This window comes from Leucoraja erinacea, chromosome 26, assembly GCF_028641065.1.
Source record: "Leucoraja erinacea ecotype New England chromosome 26, Leri_hhj_1, whole genome shotgun sequence".
NCBI classification, from domain to species: Eukaryota; Metazoa; Chordata; class Chondrichthyes; order Rajiformes; family Rajidae; genus Leucoraja; species Leucoraja erinaceus.
The window spans coordinates 24,151,585-24,174,069 of NC_073402.1; the positions used below are offsets into that span (position 1 = coordinate 24,151,585).

Consider the following 22,485-nt stretch of genomic DNA (forward strand, 5'->3'; position numbering starts at 1 on the left):
AACACTTGAGATTGATACCGGACAGCAATGTCCCACAGACACCACCACAAGAAAAAATAAAACCCTGTTCAAGTCTTATTAACCAATTTTTTGTTATTGTCCCAAGCTCCAGCCTCTATGTGCAAACTCATATCGGCTGCTCCTCGTGTGTTTCAGGAGCTCCTGAGAGAGCCCTCGGGCTACGCTTTATTGCTGCTGCACAAATACATCTGCATTGCTCCTTAACACACGGAGCCGCCGCTAGGGAACAGATATGTTGAGGGTTCGTTAAAAAAAATAACAATACAATCCGACTCCACGCCGATTTTCTCCTTGTCTTCAAGGTTAACTGCGAGTACACGGAACCCTCCGGCGGTCGGGGGGGGGGAGTGGAGAGAGAGAGGAGAGGGAGGGGGGCGAGAGAGGGGGGGGGGGGGGGATGGAGAGAGGAGGGGGTTGGTGAATGGAAAACACAGAGTGAAGATAAGATTTTTTTTTAATTGAGAGAAAAAATGGGGGTGTTGAAAGAGGAGGGGAATTCACGAAGATAAATGATTAAGAAGAGAGGAAAGATGGGGTGATGAAACGGGAGAGAAACTCTGAGAAGATAATGATTTTTTTTAAATAAGGGAGGGAAAACAGAGAGGAAAGGGGGAGAGAGGGCGAGGGCTGGAACGTGTGGAAAGGGGAAATATCAGAGGAAAGAGTGGCGGACAGGGGTGCAGAGACAAGTGACAGAAAGGCGAGTGGCTGAAACTGCAGCGGGAAACGGGAGTGAAAGTCATTATTGACGATAAGAGGTAATGGAAAAGTAACAGGCGTTGAGGGGGAAAAAAGACTGGAAGGGAGAACAAGGGGGACAAAGGGACAAAGAAAGCGCAGGCAAGCGAGGAAGACAAGAGCTGCGCGAAAATTAGGCAATGGAGACTGTTTGAGGCAAGTGGAGTGGATCATTTAAGTTGCCATGCAATGGCCCAAATTGATAACCGTCAGAAATTAGCCGAGGCAAAGCGGTCACTTTACACATGGACACATGTGGTTTCAGGCAAAGATTTGAGATCTCAGTTTTACTCTGCCTCTTGTTTTATAGAAACATGGAAACATAGAAAATAGGTGCAGGAGTAGGCCATTCGGCCCTTCGAGCCTGCACCGCCATTCAATATGATCATGGCTGATCATCCAACTCAGTACCCTGTACCTGCCTTCTCCCCATACCCCCTGATCCCTTTAGCCACAAGGGCCACATGTAAACAGCCCAACACCCGGACTTCCATCTGTATATATGTATATAGCGCCGCAGAATTGTGCACTTATCCCCACCCCCCTTCTCACTTCTGTTTTTGTTTTCTGTTTCTTGTTTTTTTGTACTAAATTATATGAATGCACTGAGTACGAGCAGCTTTTAATTTCATTGTACATGTATAGTGACAATAAATGGCATATCTATATCTAAATCCCTCTTAAATATAGCCAATGAATTGGCCTCAACTACCTTCAGTGGCAGAGAATTCCAGAGATTCACCACTCTCTGTGTAAAAAAAGGTTTCTATATCATCCAATCTACATGAAGAACATATGGTCCACGAATGGCCTCATTCTGCTGCTCTGTCTTATGGTCTTATCTGACTCCCTCTCCTCTCCCCCACCCAACCCACATGTTGTTCACCTGAACCCCTCCCAACGCAATTGTTTTTCCCAATGCTTCATGTGCTCATTCCACATGTCCAGCACCAGCCTTTTAAAACAAAACTTAAATAATTAAATCTGCTTGAAAATTAGAAAGTTTCAAGCTGATGTTTGTTTCCAACCATCCCTACTACTGTAACTCTGATCTAGGCTTGGAAGCAGTGGGTCAAATGAACATTTCAAAACTGAGATTTATAGAAACATAGAAACATAGAAAATAGGTGCAGGAGTAGGCCATTTGGCCCTTCAAGCCTGCACCACCATTCAATATGATCATGGCTGATCATCCAACTCAGATATATATTATACTAGACCAAGTGCAGACCCGTTGGGTCTGTTCCCCCAACGTGCGGTTGTGGGGGGGAGGCGGCACGCAGCGTCACACACACTAACTACCCCCGCACCCGCACCCCCACACTCACGCTAATTACCCCCTTGATATTATATTATATTAATATTATTAATTTGCTCCTTTTACCCCATAACCACCCTATCTACTGACGCATAGCCCCCAACGCAGTCACATCTAGAGTGGGGGGGGGGGGGGGGGGGGGGGGCGGGGGAGAAGGGGGGCGCGGGGCGAGCGGCGGAGGTAGAGAGTGAGAGCAGAGAGAGAGAGGGGGGTGGAGAGGAGGATAGAGAGAGAGACAGAGACACAGAGAGAGGGAGAGACAGACACAGGGAGAGAGAGAGAGAGAGAGAGAGAGAGAGAGAGGGGGGGAAAGAGAGAGAGAGGGAGGGAGGGAGAGAGAGAGAGGGGGGGGAGAGGGGGGTGCTGGGGGAGAGAGGGGGGCGAGGGGGGGAGCAGGGGGGGGACAGAGGGGGGGGGAGGGGGGAGGGGGGAGGGAAGAGGGGAGAGAGGGGTTGTGAATGGGAGGGGAGAGGAGGGAGGGGGGGGGAGGGTGGAGAGAGGAGGGTGGGGGAGGGTGTGGAGGAGGGAGGGGGGGGAGGAGGGGAGAGAGAGGAGGAGGGAGAGAGGGTGTGCTGAGAGGGGAGGGGGAGAGGAGGGAGGGGGAGGGAGGGTGGAGAGAAGGGGGTAGGGGTGTGTGGAGGGGAGGGGGTTTAGGGGAGGAATGGTGGGGAGAGGAGGATGGGAGGGGGGGGAGGGAGGGGAGAAAAAGAGAGGGGGAGAGAGACAGGGGGGAGGGGGGGGGAGGAGGAGGGGGGAAAGAGAGGAGAGGAGGAGAGGGGGGGGAGGAGAGGGGGGAGGGGGAGGAGAGGGGGGGAGGAGAGGGGGAGGGGAGGAGGGAGGAGGAGAGGGGGGAGGGGGGGGAGGGAGAGGGGGGGGAGGGGGAGAGGAGAGGGGGGAGAGGAGAGAGGGGGGGAGAGGAGAGGGGGGGGAGGGAGAGGAGGGGGGGGGGGGGGGGGGGGAGAGGGGGGGGGGGGGGAACCTAAAAAACATTTTAGAACCAAAAAAGATACATTCTGCAAGCATTGTAGAACCAAAAGAGACACTTTTTACAAACATTTTAGAACCAATAAACACTTTTTGCAAACATTTTAGAACCAATAGACACATTCTGCAAGTGTTTTAGAACCACTAAGGACACTTATATTTGAGTAGACATGTGTTCAGTGTTATTCACAGCTCAGAGAAACGTGACCTTCTGCCTTCCTCCAGCTTGCAGACAATGATTGAGGCACACCGCTTCCTGGTTTTATAGTCCCTCCCCCCTGCCGCCAGCAGAGGCAGCAGAGAGAATGGGGAATTTTGTAAAATCATTAATATCTCTGTCATTTTTCATCGACAGGAAAAGTCCTCAGCACACATACGGCAGAGGGGGGCTCTGAGCGAGGTGGCCAAAGATGACGGCCGTAGGTGGCGGCGTTCTCTCGGAAATCGCAGCACAGATGGCCAAAACCGGTCAAGAACAGACTTTTAGCAATATAGATATTTTGTTAGCTAATGGTAACAGAACAGAAGCAGAATGATAAAGGTGAGATGTCATAGGGTGATACAGTGTGGAAACAGGCCCTTCAGCCCGACTTGCCCACACTGACCAACATGTCCCATCTGCACTTAACCCCACCTACCTGCGTTTGGCCCATATCCCTCTAAACCTGTCCTATCCATGCGCCTGTCCAAATGTTTCTTAAGTGTTGTGAAACTACCTGCATCAACTACCTCATCCAGCAGCTTGTTCCATACACTCACCACTCTCTGTGTGAAAAAGTTACCCCTCAGATCCCTATGAAATATTCCCCCCTCACCTTAAACCTATATCCTTTGGTTCTTGATTCCCATAGACTGAGCAAGAAACTCTGTGCATCTACCCGATCTATCCCTCTCTTCATTTTGTACACAATTTGTACATGGGTTTGTTATTGAATGGTAGAAAAGGCTTAAAAGGGGGAACAAATGTCCTCCTGCCACTCCTGTGTTTCCTATAAGTCCTGCTGGACAAGTCCCATGTCCTTATTAAACTCTATTTGCTCACTCTGAAGAAAGGTCCCGACCTGAAACTTCAACTGACCATTTCCCTCCACGGAGGCTGCCCGACCCGCCGAATTCCCTCAGCAGTTTTGCTCTTTGCTCAAGATTCCAACCTCTGATGTGTTGTGTCTCTGTTGGTTCTTTACAGCAGCCAATTAACCTATCGATCCGCACGTCTTTGGAATGTGGAAGGAAACCGAAGCGCCTGGAGAAAACCCACATGGTCACAGGGAGAACGTGCAAACTCTGCACAGAAAGCACCCGCAGTCAGGATCAAATCCAGGTCTCTGGTGCCGTAAGGCAGCAACTCCACCACTGCACCACTGTGCTGCCTTAACTGTGAAATACATTACACATTAAAGATACTTAACTATATGTTGTCATTGCTTAATTTTGGAAAGTTATGGCTATAGGACATGTTTCTGTTGAGGGGGAAATATTTAATACGAGCCTGAAGGCCATCCTTTTTGCATAAAGGATGGTTAGTATATGGAATGGGCTGCAGGAGGAAGTAGATGAGATGGGTACAATCACAACTTTTGAGAAACATTTAGACAGGTAAATGAATAGGATAAGTTAATAGGGACATGGGCCAAATGCAGGCAGGTGTGACTATTGCAGATGGAGCATGCTAGTTGGCTTGGGCAAGTTGGTCCAAAGAGCCTGTTTTCACACTGTATGACTCTAGGATCTAAATGGAATTGAAGTGCCCATACAAATGTCTTTGCAGCCTGCATCAAGAGGAAAATGTCATGAGTTAGTTATAAATACAGGTCTAAATGTCCTACTTTCATAAATCTGAGCTAATCTGAACTCTTATCCTAACATACATCTATTATATAGCTTCTGATCCAGAAATATCTGTTGAAATATTTTCCACACTTTTCTTCAATTCTCACCTCAGAAACCTCCTCAAGCATCTGGATTGATATTGATTGATATTGGTCATGTGGGTTCAGAACTGCCTTACTGATAGAAGTCAGAGGGTTTAGCTGGAAGGACAATATTCAGGCTGGAAGTCCTTGACCAGCGGGGTTCCGCAGGGAACTGTGCTGGGACTTGCGTGGTTTGTGATATATATCTATATATAAATGACTTGGATGTAAACATAGACGGGTTGGTTAGTAAGTTCACAAATGTCACCAAGATTGCTGCCATCACGGACAGTGAGGAAGGCTGTCAAAGTATAGAGCTGGACATAGATCAGCTACAGAAATGGGCAGAGAAATGGAAGATAAAGTTTAATCCAAGCAAGTGTGAAGTGCTGAACCATGCGAGGTTAAATGTAAGGGGAAAGTTACAATTAATGGAAAAATCCTTTTAATGCACAGAGGGATCTTGGGGTCCAAGTCCATAACTCCCTGAAAGCGGCAACACAAGTGGACAGAGCAGTAAAGATGGCACATGGTATGCTTGCTTTCATAGGTCAGGGCATTGAGTATAAGAGTCAGGAAATCACAATGCAGCTTTATAGCACTTTGGTTCGGTCACATTTATAGTATTGCATGCAGTTCTGATCACCCCAGAATGGAAGGATATGGATTATGTGCAGGCTGTTAAGAGTTGGTCTTGGCATCATGTTCGGCACAGACACTGTGGGCCAAACAATCTGTTCTTGTGCTGTACTCTTCTATGCTCTTAGAGCCCCATAACTGATAAGGTTGTGTGATAGTAGAATTAGGCCATTCGGCCCATCAAGTCTACTCCGCCACTCAATTTTGGCTGATCTAACTCCCCCTCCTAACCCTGTTCTTCTGCCTTCTCCCCATAACCTCTGACAGTATTCAAGGCTTCTGTGCTCCTCCTTTTCTGCAGTTTTTATGCTGGTATAGGCAATAGACAATAGGTGCAGGAGTAGGCCATTTGGCCCTTCGAGCCAGCACCGCCATTCAATGTGGTCATGGCTGATCATCCCCAATCAGTACCCCGTTCCTGCCTTCTCCCCATATCCCCTGGCTCCGCTATTTTTAAGAGCCCTATCTAGCTCTCTCTTGAAAGCATCCAGAGAACTGGATGTAACTGGAGTATCTGCCTCTTTGACCAAGTCTGAGACCACTTACCCTAGAATGTGGCTCAGAATTAGCTTTTATTGGATAATGTTTCCATAAAATGTTTTGAAGCATTAAAATAAAGTGATTTTGTGACGAACCATCTGTGTATTTCCTGGATCTCTAAAATAAGTGAGTCTTTAGGGCATTCACTAAAAATACACTGAATAAAGTTTACACTGAAACAACAGAAATATTCCCTGAATTTTGGGTGAATTGATGAAAGTTCTGCATGTAAGTGCTGACATTGCCCAATGTAAGTGTTACCAAGCATGAGGCTTCCACCTCTAAGTTGGAATTCATTAAACCAATGTGCCACCTGGCAAAGGGAATTACTCTTCATTGGTTTTGAGGGAAATGTCAGTGTTAGTATGGTTTTGCCATCTCCAAATGTATTTCCCTGGATTCTATGTCTTGTACACTGGGAAATGTGGATTCAAAATGTGAGTGTTGTGATCAGGATGTCGGTTTAGTTTAGAGACACAGCATAGAAATGGCCCTTCAGCCCACTGAGCCCGTGCTGACCATCGATCACCAGCCCACACTAGTTCCATGTTATCCAACTCTCCACAAACATTAGGGGCAATTTTTACAGAGGCCATTTAACCTACAAACCCACACATATCTTTGGGGTGTGGGAGGAAACTGGAGCAGGTGGAAGAAATCGACGTGGTCTCAGGGAGAAGATGCCAACTACAAAAGATAGATGCAAAGTACTGGAGTAACTCAGAGTTTCAGGCAACATCTCTGGAGAAAAAGGATGGGTGAAGTTTCAGGTCAGAGTCCTTCTTCAGAAGGGCCTACAGAAGGGTCCTGACCCAAAATGTTACCCATGCTTTTTCTCCAGTGATGTTCCCTGACCCGCTGAGTTACCCCAGCACTTCGTGCCTATCTTCGGTAAAAAACAGCGTATGCAGTTCCTTTCTATACTTGCAAACTCCACACATGCTGAGGTCTGGAAAAACAAATTACAATGCCCCAGGCAGCATCTGTGAAGTAAATGGACAGACAATGTTTTAGGTAGGCAAAAATGCTGGAGAAACTCAGCGGGTGAGGCAGCATCTATGGAGCGAAGGAAATAGGAAATAGGAAATAGGCCTTCGCTTCTTTGCGAAATTGGCCTATTTCCTTCCGCTTCCTCACCCGCTGAGTTTCTCCAGCATTTTTGTTTACCTTTGATTTTCGAGCATCTGCAGTTCCTTCTTAGACAATGTTTTAGATCAGGTTTCTAGCATTGCGAGGTGACAGCTCTGCACTGTGCCACTGTGCCACTCCAAAGGTGTGGTGAATTCCGGAGCCCACCATCAACTATTTCCAACGTACATTTCCCAGAACATGCACCTCAAGTCGATGTCTTGACCCAAAACCTCACCTATTACTTTTCCCCAGAGAGGCTGCCTGACCTGCTGGGTTATTCCAGCATGTTGTGTCTATCTTCAGTGTAAACCAGCATCTGCAGTTCCTTCCTATGCACATCGCCCTTCTGGGCTTGGAAGCAGAAATTGTTAGCCTGGTTAGCACCAAAGCTCTTGCTCTAGTATCTTTGGTTAGCACTCTCATAGCTACGTTACCATGTTGTGGTTTCTGTGCCTGACTGGCATTCACAGTGCTCTGTGGGAATGCCACACCATCAAAGGAGCATCATTTCAACGAGGCATTCAACTGAAGAGCCATCTGCCCCCTCAGGTAGATGCAAGAGATCACAAACGATTATATCAAAGAAGAAGCAGCTTGCCACAAAATGCTGGAGTAACTCAGTGAGTCAGGCAGCGTCGCTGGAGAAAAGGAATAGGTGACGAAGAGTCTAAAGAAAGGTTTTGATCAGAAACGTCACCTATTTAATTTATGTAAAGCACTTTGGTGTCAATGCGAGTTGACTTAAAACGTGCTATATAAATAAAACTTACTTACTTACTTACTTACTATTCCTTTTCTGCAGAGATGCTGCCTGCCCTGCTGAGCTACTCCAGCATTTTGTGTCTATATTCGGTGTAAATCTGCAGTTCCTTCCTACACATGAACAAGCTAGTGTCCCGGTGAATATTTACTCATCGACCAGAGGCTGTGAAAACAGTTGTCACGTGATAATAACATTGATGTGTGTACGGGATCAGTGACTGCAATTCAAAAGTACTTGGTTGACTATGGGGTATTTGTAGCTGATCATATGGTTCAATTTGTGATTTAGATTAAAGGAAATGGGCTTGGACACTGGGAGCATTTTGTAAAGAACTTTGAAAGAACAGGTAACCCATCATTAAAATTCTGATCAATCCTGACTACGTTTAATCTGAGTTTTTTGCTTTGAGATTTTTGTGCTGACTGACCTCAAGGAACATGAGATCCGAATGAACAGCAAATCAATCCTAAAATGTATAGGTTGATTAATGTTATATCACATTCTTTTAGGCATGGTTTTCTGATCCGAGTGCTGGAAACTCGACCACCTTGCCCTAGGGACAGAACAAGTGGCTTGCGTTAAAAACAATTTAAAGTGTGCAAAACAAGAGGTGATCTCCATCTCCCCAGCTACTGTAAAAGGTGACAAAATAGGTTTATAATCACTTATGTGGCAAGCGTTCTTAGTGGTGTTTTCAGATTGTAAGCTTTAGTCAGGGTCACTTGCTGTCACTTTAGTCCCCTTCAGTGGAAATGGTTTGATCACTTCCAACTGTTCTTTCTTGCCATTTTTATAAATTGGTGAATTTGCTTCATATTAAAACAAAATGAAGGGCACCAAAGGTCCCAGGATGGGACTAAGGTATACGGAACAGAAACCTAAACCACTCTCCAATTCAGATGTCTCAGAGATGGCAATAAATACGGGGACACACACACACACACACACACACACACACACACACACACACACACACACACACACACACACACACACACACGGACAGGCACACACACACACACACACACAGACATACGCATACACACACACGGACAGACACACACACGTTCACACACACACACACACACACACACACACACACACACACAGACATACGCATACACACACATAGACATACACACACACACACACATACATGACACATACCCATACACACACACACACACAATACAGACACACACACACACACACACACACAATACACACAGACACATACACACACACACACAAACAAAGACACACGTTACATACACTAAATGTTACATACTAAAATGTTATTCCCTCTATCATGTATCTCTACACTGTGAATGGCTCGATTGTAATCATGTATTGCCTTTCCGCTGACTGGTTAGTACGCAACAAAAGCTCTTCACTGTACCTCGGTACATGTGATAATAAACTTAACTCAAACACACACACACACAGATATACACATTCGGTGCATCAACACACACAGACACCGACACAGCCACACACACACACTCACACATACCCGCGTACGCACAAACACACATACGTACACACTAGTGCATCAATCTATAAATGGTACATTCTGGCACAAAAGTAGAAGCCAGCAACCTTAAGCCTGGTTGACAAAGTTGCATGTTGCGAAAGTTTCAGCTGCAATTCAGATGCACAATATCAAACTGAATGTGGGCTCAGCAGGAGATGATCTGCCTTATGGCATCCTCTGCAGGTCTGGTCAGCCAACAGACAATACAACTCAAAGGCGGCAGATGCAAGGGACTGACATTGGGAGGGGTCAGTGAGGCAAATCAGGTCAGACTGAACAATGGAACAGAGCAGTAAAATACAAAAGGAAGGGACATCGTATTGTATAACAGAGGGGAGGCTGAAATTGGAGTATAAACAGTCCACTGTAGTTAAGAATATCAATCACGAATCAAACTACATTCAGATCGGATGGATTGTACTATTTTAGATAATTGAGCACAAACATGCAGATTAATGCACGATGCAGAACTGAGGCTGTGTCACGTTCTCAATTGCCATCTTTCCTTTGTGTTATAAAGCTCTTCCCGCCCTCTCAAGCAGGTGCAAAAGATCCAAATAAATAGGTCTGTTTATTGCAGCACAATGTGCTGGAGGAACTCAGCAGGTCAGGCAGCATCTGTGGAGGGAATGGACAAACAGCATTTCGGATCAGGACCTAATGTCATCTGCCCATTCCCTCTGAAGATGCTGCCTGGCCCAGTGAGTTCCTCCAGCACTTTGTTATTTTACTCCACCTGCAGTTTCTTGAGTTTCCATCTGTTTATCATTATTTGTTCTTTTTTTTTGGTATCCAGGCATTGCCGAAAAGGCCACTATTTATTCCCCAGCCCTACAGAAGGTGGTGTTCAGTTTCCCTTTTGAACACTCACAGTCGTTCAGGTGAATTATTCCTATGATGCTGTTGGGCAGGAGTTCCAGTAATCAAATCCAGCAATAATTGAGGGACAGTGATATATTTACAAATCAGCATGCGATGATCTTCCCATGAATCTGCTCCCCTTGTACTCGTTGGTGACAGAGGTTAACGGTTTGGGAGGCATTGTTGGAGTAGACACAGTGTTGCACAGTGGCGCAGCGGTAGAGCTGCTGCCTTACAGCACCAGGGACCCGGGGTCGATCCTGACTACGGGTGCTGTTTGTACGGAGTTTGCATGCTCTTCCGTGACCATGTCCTCTCTGATCCGATTTCCTTCCACACTCCAAGGACGTACAGGTTTGGAGGTTAATTGGCTTCTGTAAATTGTATCAGATTGGTCTAATTGAGTTTCAGGTCAATGATAACCCCGATGATATTGATCATTGAATCTTGGCATCTATTGGTATCTTGATTATGGTAATGCCATCAATGTCAAGGATAGGAGGTGGGAGTCTCTCTTGGAAATGGTCATTGCTTAGCCTTTTAGTCACATGCCACCTAATTGGCTTAAGTCTGAACTTTAACTCGTCTTGATGCATGCAGGCAAGGCCATTTTATTAGCTGAAGGGTTGCAAGTGGAATGGAACATTGTCCAATTGTTAATCATCCCCACCTGACCCGATGATGGAAGGATAGCCGTCGATGGGTTTGGCAGTCATGTCCAGGGCTGTGATGATTGCCCAAGAGCAGCACAACAGTCTTCTTTCTTATGAGGGATGTCTCTGACCCATTGGAGTGTTATCTCCACCATGCCCACCCACTCTTATACAGACTTACCAGAGCTCAGTGATGCCAAGGACAATTGCTCTGCTCTCACCTCTGAAATTCATATCCTAGGGCCATGTGCCGAGATTGGTACATCCATCAAATTTAACATGGGCACTAGTGAGCAGGTTATTGGTGAGAAGGTGCCCGTTGATGGCGCCCATCCCTTTAGTGATTGCGACCAAATAGCCTTTCACCATTTGTTTAAGAAGGAACTGCAGATGCTGGAAAAACGAAGGTACACAAAAATGCTGGAGAAACTCAGCGGGTGCAGCAGAATCTATGGAGCGAAGGAGATAGGCAACGTTTCGGGCCGAAACCCTTCTTCAGACTGATAGGGGGTGGGGGGAGCCTTTCACCATTTACCAGTTGATAGTGATCTAAGGATGTTGGGGGAGTGGATGGGTAACAGCGACAAGCCTGCGGAATTTAATGAGTAGTGTGAACTAAATCGTCACACTCTTCACCTACTTATACGTGAACGATAACAATGAGCTAAAGAACAGTGCCTGAAAGGGTTGTAGAAATGAACTGCAGGTGCTGGTTTATACCGATGATACACACAAAGTGCTGGACGAACTCAGTGGAGCAGGCAGCATCTCTGGAGGAAAAGGAATTCTTCAGGGTCGGGACCCACCTTCAATGGTGGATCATTATAGTAAGTGTGGAGACAGGGGTCAAAGTTGCCCTGGTCTTATTGATTGGCCATAATTCCCCATACCCTCAGATTCAGATTCAATTTTAATTGTCATTGTCAGTGTACAGTACAGAGACAACGAAATGCATTACCTTCTCTGCAGAGATGCTGCCTATCCCGCTGAGTTACTCCAGCATTTTGTGTCTACCTTCGATTTAAACCAGCATCTGCAGTTCTTTCCTACGCGTAAGTGTAAATGTTGATTTTTTATGGGGGGGGGGGGGGGGGGGGGGGGGGGGGGGTGGGGGGGGGGGAAATAACCCTTTTCCCATTCAATGGGAAACGCTGTGCATTTTATATCTTTCTAGGTTGGTATTGCAGCTGAAACCGAGCGAATCTCACACAGAACGGCGCCCTGCACACATCCCAGCTCCTAGCTATTCACTTGCAGAAACGCTCTGTCCCCCCACCACTGCAGCGCGAAGCATCTATTCTCTATTTTTTTTTTTAAATATCAGGGCAATTTACCTAACAGGAAAATTAAACCGAGAGAAAAAAAATATTAAAATAAATTATCCACATGAATTCATTTTCAGTACATTCACATTATTAGCTTGGACTGGGAGTTATCTTACAGTGTAAGTGCAGCGAGAGACGGGGGTGACATATACTGGTTTGGTACCTCGCGATTTGTCATTGATGGATTACCCCTACGTTGTAATCAATCAACAGCGCTGTCGTCAATGCTCCCCCCCCCCCCTTATCCCAGTTCGGCGTTTAAAATGGGCGCAGCACTTTCCTTTGTTACATCCTTTTTTCATCCTGTGCAAGTTTCAATATCCAAAGCACTGGCGTTATTAAATAAAGCCCCAATGTTTTGATATAACACTCTCCCTCCCAGATTTTTATCCCGAATTCGACATTGAGCAGAGTGAGACACTCTAATGCAGAATCTGTGGTCTGTGATAAAAGTTGAAAGCTTTAATCATCGCCTCACAAGTAGAACAGGGAGAAAAGACTGTTTTTTTTTTGTTTTTAAAGAACAATACATTTCCTAATCTTTCCAGCCTTTTTTTTTAATCCCGTTTAAGATTGGGGCGATTTTTGCAAATAAAGCGCTCACAAACACACACATCACAGTGGTGCGCTCTCTCTATCGTATACACACACACACACACACACATTGCAGCGTTGGGGCTGGATTAGCCCACGCCATCGTTTTAACTGCAAAGACTGCGAGGCAGTTTAATATTTCGCGAGACCAGCAGAACTCACTTCTCTCAAACCCCCTCGAAATCTAACCGCTGCGACGCCCTCTTCCCCCCCCATCACTTGCCTCGAATTCTGCACTAGGGGACCGAACAAAAGCAGGGATTAACATCTCGAGTCGGCACAAGACACCACAAGCAAAATAAAAAGCCCCAGCGATGAAAGACGCAACGGCCTTAATCACACGCGTTAATCAGAAGGAGAGAAAGCACATTGCAAATTTACAGATTTGCACATCAAAAGGTTAAATTGCCCACTTAAAACATGATTCCAATTTCCATATTCATATGCTAATAACCTAGCCCCCTTTCGTTTGCGGTAGAATATATTTTGTAAAAGACAATCTAAATGTCCCCCCACTTTCCCCTTCCAGGTTCCGACTGTTTCGCTGTTAAATTCCATCATTTTAAATCCCTTCCTTTCCAGATTTCTTGGACTTCTGTTTTCTCACCTTTCCAAACAAAACAAAACCAAAAATCGTTTAAATCAATGCTTTGGGTATTAAGATTTAACGGAGCGAATTACTTGTCAACTCAGCAATGTCAACCTGCACACACTTCTGTATCTGGGTTTTCCTGGGGACTCGGTGAGATGAGGTGATGGGGAGGTTCGGGAGAGTTGGGGTTGGGGCTGTCGCCGGCAGTTACTCCTGATGTGACCAAATTACATTCAATTTCAGGAAACCACTGGAATACATCTAGTCCTTGATCGTGCTTACAAAAGGCAGGGGGGTGAGGAGGGGGGTGGGGAGTGAGGAGGGGGGGGAGGAGGGGGTGGGGGAGTGAGGAGGGGGGTGGGGGAGTGGGAGGGGGTGAGGGAGGGAGGAGGGGGGGTGGGGGAGTGAGGAGGGGGTGGGGGAGATGGAGGGGGGTGGGGGAAATCAAAGTGAGGGAGTGAGGGGGGTGAAGTGAGGAGGGGGTGGGGGAGTGAGGAGGGGGTGGGGGAGTGATGCTGAAAAGGGGGTGGGGGGAGTGAGGAGGGGGTGGGGGAGTGAGGAGGGGGTGGGGATGAGGAGGGGGGTGGGCGAGGTCAGGCACCATGCTGGACCTGTAAATCAAGATATGCTGAAAGCCTGGGCAGGTCAGGGCACCATCTGACCTTCACGTTGTCCTAAAAGTTCACTCTCATTGTCCTCCCAGACCCCCAGCTAGCTTGGTTCAATGGTCCAATAGTTCCCTTATTACCACGTGTGCCAATGTACAGTCAGATTCTCTTTTTCTTTCTGTATCTCTTTTGTGAAGGGTGCCTGCCCGAAAAGCCACCTATCCACGTTCTTCAGAGCTGCTGCCTGGCCCGCTCAGATACTGCAGCACCTTTTGTGTCCTTTTAGGTCAATGTCTTTCCGTCAAAACTGGAAGACGTTTACCACCTGGGTGTGGGACCGCCCACATGGAATCAGAGGCATTGTTGGTGGGAGAGGACCCAGCGAACTTGGAAGTCAATCACTTTTAGTCGTCATGGAGAGATCCGATGGAGGACCAAGAACAAATCTTGCATTTGCCAGGATGTCAATCTTCACTGAGGTTGAAGGTGATCGCTCTTTAAATGGCTTGTACTACTTGAGTACCAAACGCAAGCTGGGGTTCGAAGTTTGTTCTCGACCAACATCCATATCCTCTCTTCCCCATGGCTATAACTAGTCAGATCCCACTTAACATCCAGAACTGGGTTCAGACCACGCCGGATATTGGAAGAGGTACGCTACATATTCAGCAGAATGACACCTAAACTTAAGGAGATAAACTTCAATAGCAGATTCCATTGTCCAGGCTTGTATTCCCCCTGAATATGACTACCTTGAGCTGATCTAATTCAGGCGTTGAAGATGATTAAACAAGTTGACAAACTGGATAGCCAGAAACTATTTCCTGTGGTGGAAGAATTCAGCATCAGATGGTACGACCTTGATTCGCTTTTGATTGTTCAATGATGATTTTAAGGAGCTCTTCTTCCTTCAAAGGGTCGGAAAAATTGGGGACTCTCTTCCCCCAAAAGATGATGTAGATAGGAGGGTAGGTTGTCAAAACTGAGCACCAAAGCATGAGTATAAAGTGCTGGAATAACTCGGTAGGTCAGGCAGTATCCTTGGAGAACATGATAGGCAACATTTTAGGCCAGGACCCTTCTACAGACTGTATAGAGGTTTCTAGGACTGAAGCTGTCATGGTGCATTTAGATCAGCCACAGTTTAATTATATTGCGGAATCACTTCCAGCTGCTCGCAGGTTAGGCCACAAAAGCTTTTCACTGAGCCTCGGTACATGTGACAATAAACCAAACTCATACTCAAACTCAAGATCTGCCCCGAGTTTCGCTGATCAGCTGTTTAGTGAAATAATCGGAGCTTCGAGGAAGTATAGGGAGCGAGTATGGTAAAACTGCCTTGGTACATCCTGCCAGATAAATGAATGTCAGTGTCTGCTCCCAGGCAGTTTTAAAAACACAGGAGACTGGAAGAAGACCTGGAGGTTAAGGTTTGTCCTCAGTCTCTTGCTGGGCATCACTGTAGCGGTTACAGTATCTATTCCACTTCTCGGTCAGTTGCATTGCCTTCTGCGAAATGCGATTTCGGAAGCAGAGTACAATTTTTGCCACCTTAACAACATTGCGTATTTAGTGCAAACACCTCCATCTCAGTTAAAGTGGCCGTATAGCTCCCAGATTGATGTAAACCCCCAGTTTGTTTACCATTAATGCCTGCCTAACCATGTAACAAAAGAGGTGATGGTAAAAATCCATCTTCTGGTACATATACCACTCACAAAAAAGATGATCCATCTGAATTGACTTTAATCCTGAAACACTGATACCAATGAATTGAATTTCTAACCCACTGCCACTTATCTGCGCTTTGAGATGATCAGTACATCGCCCATTGCCCCTTTGGATGAGTACTAAATGTTCTCGCTAACCATGTCCAGAGTCCAAAAATTAATATATTTTAAAATATTTTTTAAATCTTTGCTACACTTTTTAAAAATAGCCTTGCTATTTCTCACCTTCAAAGAGAAAAGAGAATCAATTTGATGAAAAGTAATTGACCTGATCTGTCAGTTATTTCTATCGCCAAAGGTGTGTCCAACCAGCTGAGTACTTTCAGCGTGTTATGTTTTAAAATCAAAACTGCTCATGTACAAAACCCCCAAACTTCTTCCTACTGAACTCAATTGTGTGGAATCACCACGGAATATCCTTTCCTATTCCGATTCATTTGATAGTATCCCAATGGAAGAAAAAAATATTTATCTGTTGTATTGAAAGCACTGTGGTAAATCTCAGAGAATTACAATGAGGCAAATCACTTTCCATTCACCCCCCGTATCTAGAGACCAGCTAATTCTAACGTATAGAATTCTAATGATCCAAATCTCTTCCTTCCCGTTGATCTAAGGACGAGGCTTTCCCTAATTAACTGTTTTATTTTGATGCTTGGTTGCAGACCGCTGCCAAATTTCATCAGGACAGTTTAGAGTTTTAATGAATTTTATGTCAAATATATATTCCTATTCACGGTACTTCCGTCTGGTTTGGAGTGGGCCATTGTGGCGGAGGATTCAACGGGCTGTGGTACACAAAAGCTCGCACATTGTTCATTTTTAATCAGCAGATTTTCTTGAAGCTCGTTTTAATTTTTGGAATATTAAGTGCATGTTTATCTGGACACGGGTGTGTCTGTGTTCAAACAGATATGTAAATGTTATGTAAATTATCGGTGGCCCGTTGTCTTTGTATTTGAAAGTGGTTTCACAACAGCTTTCTCCAGACAAGAGGGGGAGGGTGGTTCCTACTTATCCTCCTGACATTTGCAAGAGGTCACTGGTGTCAGTACCTTGGCGCTTTGATCAGCGCTGGCTATGATAACCAGTCGCTGTAACAATCCAACTTCCATTTTGCTGGTGCCACTGTAAGGCAACATTCGCTACTCATGATGCCACTGAAATGAAAGGTTCATTGAATTTTTATTGAATTATCTGGCCGAATCATCTAGTTTAAAAATGGGCCAACTCGCCACTAGGATGTGGAGACACAAAATGCTGGAGTAACTCAGCGGGTCAGGCAGCATACTTGGAGAAAAGGACGAGGTGACGTTTCGGGTCGAGATCCTTCTTTAAGGGAAAGGGGAACCGGAGATGTAGATGGTATTTACGGGCCTGTCCCACTTAGGTGATTTTTTGGGCGACAACTGGTGACTGTAGTAAAATGTAACGTTTTGAAACATTTGTCGGTCACAGTGGCGACAATTTTTGCTGTCGTTGGTTGTCGCTTGGTGTCGTGGGTGAATTCCATTATAACTAGTCCCTGGCAGTCGCCCAGAGAGTCGCCGAAGTGGGACAGGCCCATTAGGCGAGTGGGTTAAAACGTGGTCGTAGCGCCGGAGAGCAGGTGGAATCCCCGAGGGGGGTGCAGCAAGAGAGAGTGATGCTGAACTCTCCTCGAAGAGAGGAGGTAGACAACTTATTCAAAGTCGGCAAAACCTCGAGGAGATTTCAGAGTGGAGCAGGATGTGCTTTTGTGGAGATATCCCTGCTAACAATCCTTTGCAATCAGCATGTTGAAAATCTACCCTTAAAGTGATCCTGATCACATAGAAACATAGAAAATTGGTGCAGGAGTAGGCCATTCAGCCCTTCGAGCCTGCACCACCATTCAATATGATCATGGCTGATCATCCAACTCAGTATCCTGTACCTGCCTTCTCTCCATACCCCCTGATCCCTTTAGCCACAAGGGCCACATCTAACTCCCTCTTAAATATAGGCAATGAACTGGCCTCAACTACCTTCTGTGTAAAAGAGGAAATTACAGAAAATAGTGGCTTTTAAAGCTTGAACAATGCATAAAGTGCTGGAAGAATTCAGCGGGTCAGGCAGCATCTGTGGAAGGAACGGACAGATGATGTTTCGGGTCTGGACCATTCTTCAGCCCAGAAAGTTTACGTAGATTAGAGATACTTATTGCAGGGATAATTTAGAGATGTGCATTCTCTAGCAATCCAACACATCACCGCACTGGAAATCCGTGATTTAAACAAAAGCTCCACGCATACAACTCTATTCAAACAAACTCGTTAAAATTTAACCCACTCTTCAAAACTGGTGAGTGAGATACCGTTTGAAGGCTGCTTTCTTCTTTAAAGATGCGAATCAGAAAGATTCTGACTGAAAGATCCAGATGTAGTTTTAACCCGAGACCTGTACGGAAAATCATTCCTGGCCCCCCCACCGAGGCAAATCTGTCACAAGGCGGTCCCGGGCCAGAATAATGCACAACATTTCAATTGTACTCTAATTATCATTCCATTAAAGTTTAACAAAACTTTCTCTGCTTTTCAAATCAAAGACTAATCTGAGAGATAAGTGGTGGAACAGGCTCAGTGGTCTGTGATCTTCTCCATTCAGATGGAAAAAGGGGAAGAAAACTCAGTGCAAAGGTAGGCCCAAGGTTTACAGAATGTATAAAACTGGGCCAGATGGCCTATTCCTTTCCTGTAAATTCTATGTGATGAGCGACCTATATCTTAATTCCATCGAGCCAGCTGGAACAGCAATCTCTAATACCCTACCATAAATGAATGACGCTTATTTTCCTTTTATGTTTGATTTCCACCATTAGTAACCTCTCGTATAGGATTGGATTGCAGAATCTGGTTTAAACCGAAGATAGACACAAAATACTGGAGTAACTCAGCGGGACAGGCAGCATCTCTGGAGAGAAGGAATGGGTGACGTTTCGGGTCGAAAGCTGTCTAAAGAAGGGTCTCGACCCAAAACGTCATCCATTTCTTCTCACCAGAGATGCTGCCTGTCTCGCTGAGTTATTCCAGCATTTTGTGTCTATTAGTAGCTTCTCCCTGGCCCTAAACATAGAAACATAGAAACGTAGAAATTAGGTGCAGGAGTAGGCCATTCGGCCCTTCGAGCCTGCACCGCCATTCGATATGATCATGGATGATCATCCAACTCAGTTTCCCGTACCTGCCTTCTCTCCATACCCCCTGATCCCTTTAGCCACAAGGGCCACATCTAACTCCCTCTTAAATATAGCCAATGAACTGGCCTCAACCACCTCTCTGTGTGAAAAATGTTTTTCTCATCTCGGTCCTAAAAGATTTCCCCTCTTATCCTTAAAGATCATGTCTTTCTGTTGTCAGTGAACACATACTCTGGATGCAAGCACTGAAATCACCCTGGAGTTGTAGCATCCATTTCTACCCTGATCTCCCCGATTATCGTAGGATCTAATGTTTTAATTTATTTAATTCATTTACAGGATGTACCACTGCAAAGCTCGTCTTTAATGCACATCCTAAATTGGCTTTGAGGAAGAGGTGATGAGGCAATCAATTGAATTGAATTGAATCAAAAGATACAACATGGAAACAGACCCTTTGGCCCACCGAGTCTACATCAATCACACGTTCACTCCAATCCTATGTTATCCCACTTTTGTATCCACTCCCCACACACTAGGGGTAATTTACTGAGGCCAATTAAACTCCAATCCAACACGTCTTTGGGAATCGGGAGGAAACCAGAGCACCCGGATGAAACCCACATGGTCGCAGGGAGCAGGTGCAAACTCTACACCCCCTTGAATCACCGTGATCCTTCTAGTGTGTGTACACCCACAGTGCAGCAGGGTAGGGACTTCCAGAATTTGGACTCAACCACGATAAAAGTACAGTGTTGTATTTTCTGGGGAAACCTGCAGGTGGCGGTATGCCTGTGAATGTGCTGTCCCCTTCCTGGTTGGTTGAGTTCACAGAGTTGAGAGGTGCTGTTGAAGATGTCTTAACAATTTGCTGCAATGAATTACTTGGTTGTTAATACACCCTGTGGCAACGGTGGTGACGGGAGCAAAGATTCAGCCTGGAGATAGGCACAAAAAACTGGATTAACTCAGTGGGTCAGACTTCATCTCTGGAGACAAGGAATAGGTGACGTTTTGGGTCGAGACCCTTCCATCTTTGTTTTAAACCAGCATCTGCAGTTCCTACCTACACATTCAGCCTGGAGAATTGCAAACCTTCAAATGGGCACTTTTGTCCTCGGGGGTGTTGCACGTTTAAGCTACACTCATTAAGGCAGCTGGACAGTAATTCCATATGCCACTGGTTCCATACATGTTAAAAAAAGCTTTGTGTGGACTAGATGTATGTCCCTCACTACAAGATGCCCGACTGGGAACTTGCTCTTCCAGCAATTAGAGGGCAAAGTTTTACGGTAAAAGGGGCAGCGTTTAAAGAAGATATGTGGGGTAATTTCTTTACCCAGTGTGTACCTGGAACGGGCTGTCAGGGGTGGCGGTGGAGGCAGATGCACTAGTGGCATTTAAGAGACTTTTGGATAGGCATTTGGTTATGCAGGGAATGGGGGGGGGGGATATAGATTACGTACAGGCAGATAAGAGTTGGCATCATGTTTGTCACAGATGTTATGGGCCAAAGGGCCTGTTCCTGTGTCGTACTGTTCTATATTTGTAACAAGGCCACTTAAGTTCCTTCCAGGACATTGCTGGCCTTTGGGGCTTGTTGAAGAAAGAATCATTGACTGCCAAGGGAAGGTCAACACTCTCTTTTGGTGGGAATATTGAGTAAATGTATGTCCTTAATTGACTGAAACCAATATCTTGAGTTTATCCTGTATTTACCATTTAACATTTCACATGATTTCATTTAACCAAATGTTATACTGTTTCATTTGGCTCCATAGATGCTGCCTGACACACAACGAATTTGCAGCAACTTCCGACTTCATATCCGATCTCTTTCTCAGCTCAAACCTTTCATCAATTTCCTCAATGCTCACCCTGGAATGACACCGTCCTCCAGCACATTGTGCCACCACTTTGAAGTAATTCTCCGAGAACTTACATTTACTCAACCTTAGTACCTTTCACAACTTTAATCCTCTTTACAGTCGATAAAGTGAATTCAGAACAACAGTCATTGTTTTAAAGTAGAACAGTTATCCAAATACAACTAGGAACAAAGTGTTCTGATAAGGGCAGAATATTGTATTTAAGTGAACCATTGGTTGAGAAATAAATGTTGATTCTTGCTATTAGTCTTTTCCTTACAGATCTATCATCTTGAAGTTGATGGCCATTGTCTTTTTTTAAAGTTTCCATTGAATCTGATGCTACCGTTTTCTCAAGGAGGGCGTTCCTGATCCTGACACCTCACTGCATGAAATATTATTCCTCATTCCATTCCAGTACTGTTGCCCATTATTCTAAATCTATGACCTCTTTTACTCTTGTCTGGATCTCTTCTGATGCACATGTGATCGTTAAATAATGCGATGAATGTTCGCACAATGCATTCTAAGTGGGACGCGATCAGCTTGAAAAAAGCAAACGCACTTACACCATGCTTAGAATAAAGACTGAAGCTACTTTTCACAAATTTAGGATATCCTAACTTGTTTTGCAGTTGCCAATTAAGTATTCCTTTTGAGTTTAGTTTTTTTTTAACGCAGGAAATGCTTAGTTTAGTTTCGGGGAGTTTAGTTAAGTTTATTGTCGGGTGTACCGAGGTACAGTGAAAAGCTTTTGTTGCATGCCAACCAGTCAGCGGAAAGAGAATACACGTTTGGACAATACTTGAAATGCGGTGGCTTAATTTGGCTGTCCCCACAAATAGCCATGTCCATTGCATTATGTTTCCATACGAAAGAAAGGCATTAATCCCAGTTTGACTAAAGGGCAAGAAGATCTTTTGCATCCGCCGTTAAAAGCCTGATTCTATAAAGTCGATGATTCTAATATGGCTCCTCAACAGCTTTTCAAGGGCACCTCGAAATAAGCAATAAATGCCGACCTTGTCTGAAACGCCCATGTCCTAAATAACAAAAATTATCTTTCAACCAATTAATAAAACAATATCCAGTAATTAATATATTACTTTTTTTGTGGCAGATTCCACCAATGGCTCTACGCCCAAGATTAATTTACTGGTGACACATTAAAAATTCATTGATTGATGGCTATAATCGGAAAGAATAGATGGTTTTTTTTTGTCTTCCAAGCAGAAGAGTGTTAAGATCAGTTATTTCGGAACAATTGCTGGTTTTAGTCAACGAGAAGAGGTAGAGAGTAGCAAGTTCTTCCTTCTAGGTTATTATGGATTGGCTACGTTTATTGTTCAGGGGTTCTATTTTCGAATCAGACTTTTGTATTTATGTTGTACAGAGCCCTAGTGAGACCACACCTGGAGTATTGTGTGCAGTTTTGGTCCCCTAATTTGAGGAAGGACATTCTTGCCATTGAGGGAGTGCAACGTAGGTTTACAAGGTTAATTCCTGGGATGGCAGG

The 22,485-nt window shown here is 45.2% G+C and overlaps 1 long non-coding RNA gene across 2 annotated transcripts; it reads left to right on the top strand.

Annotated features, from left to right (window-relative positions):
• The first annotated feature begins 205 nt into the window (after positions 1 to 205).
• Positions 206 to 4,469, top strand: LOC129709835 (uncharacterized). 2 transcript variants are annotated; one of them, XR_008725582.1, is made up of 3 exons: positions 206 to 262; positions 3,417 to 3,602; positions 4,248 to 4,469. It is a non-coding gene; the product is annotated as an uncharacterized LOC129709835 (long non-coding RNA). The 2 variants fall into 2 exon arrangements; XR_008725581.1 differs by having other exon boundaries at positions 213 to 323.
• Positions 4,470 to 22,485: the final 18,016 nt, after the last annotated feature.